Source organism: Hippocampus comes, unplaced genomic scaffold (assembly GCF_001891065.2).
Source record: "Hippocampus comes isolate QL1 unplaced genomic scaffold, H_comes_QL1_v1.1 scaffold455, whole genome shotgun sequence".
NCBI lineage: Eukaryota > Metazoa > Chordata > Actinopteri > Syngnathiformes > Syngnathidae > Hippocampus > Hippocampus comes.
Window position 1 is genome coordinate 18622 of NW_017805413.1, and position 1416 is coordinate 20037.

The window sequence follows — 1416 nt, forward strand, 5'->3', positions numbered from 1 at the left end:
TCGTATTCTGATGTCCTTCTTGTGCACATAGTGCGAAAATTGCAACAACACTTTACGCTAAACATTTCCGCGCATCGATGTGTTGAACACGAGCCCTCTTTGTTAGCGGCTAGCAAGCTAACCGAAGCTAAACTACGCCGAGAAACACCAACGTACACTGAGACGACTTTAGACGGACACTAAGCTTCAACGAAAGATGTTTAGGTCCAGCGAGATGATTGTGGACGATCCGGGTGGGGGTTTTAGCTCGTGATGTGCTCCACGGGTCGAATCCCTGAAGCGTGTGCCGAGTAATCTAGAAGAGTGGTTCATGAATGGGGAGTCTAAGCGCGTGTTGATGACGTCAGTTGTGACGTTTGAAGCCCCGCGAAGGGGGTGTACCATGTGACTGATTCAGGAAATGATACGATAGGTTCGAGTGTTGTTCGAAATACTGTCCAGTAAAAGCGGGAAAGAAACGCTATGGATTCCCCTTCATACCAACTTGCTGTCACATATCTATGCACCCCTGCTTCATCAGAACCATCTGAAAGAGTTTTTTCAAAAGCAAGTGAAATTCTCTGCAAAAAAGAAGAAACCGCCTGAGTCCAAAAGCTTTGCATAAAATATTGTTTATAAATAAAAACGAATAAGCACTTTATTTTACCTCCTAATTTCACATTTTCACTTGTTGCATAAGCACAAACATAGACAAAGTAACACAGAACAATTCATGTAAAAACACTCCTCAAATACATATTATGTGTTCAGAGCATGACAATTGTAAATAGCACTGCGACCTAATCCATATCTGTATTTATATTGCACTTAATTGAACGGTGTTTGTTTTCTTTTCTTCTTTCTTCTTTCTCCCCATTCATTATCTTGCTGCCGTGGACAGTAAATTTCCCCATTGTGGGACAAATAAAGGATATCTTAATTTACACCCCACCATTTTGTTGCATGCACCAAGCATGTTATACATTTTCCTGTCCACATGATGGCGTAGTCGAGGAAATGATTCATCTTGAAGCCCGGAAGCGTGTGTGAAGTATTTCCCTGCAGGGCTTCACTGCTTTATGGGGCTTCATTTTGCCATCACTAGTTTTAGCACGTTTTAGACAAATTCAGGAGGATTTCGTCAAGGGGTGTCTGTCCCTCAACGCGCGCCAGTTCCGTACAGCAGTCAAGCCACCAATTGTTAATACTCTGCATGACGGAAATCTGCCGACAGCGAGTGCAGTTGCCCAACTTCAAAATAAAAGCTTTTCAACCCGCCAGCGGTCTGGATTTAAAATAATGTTTTAAAAACAATTTCTTGGCGGTCAGGCAACGACGAGTTCACCCAGAGAGAATGAAAACCACCAAGAAGAGTTCTAAATAGCGATGTGCCCAACTGTGCCGAGGCTCCCGGGTGCAGGGAGCGGTCGGACGCCG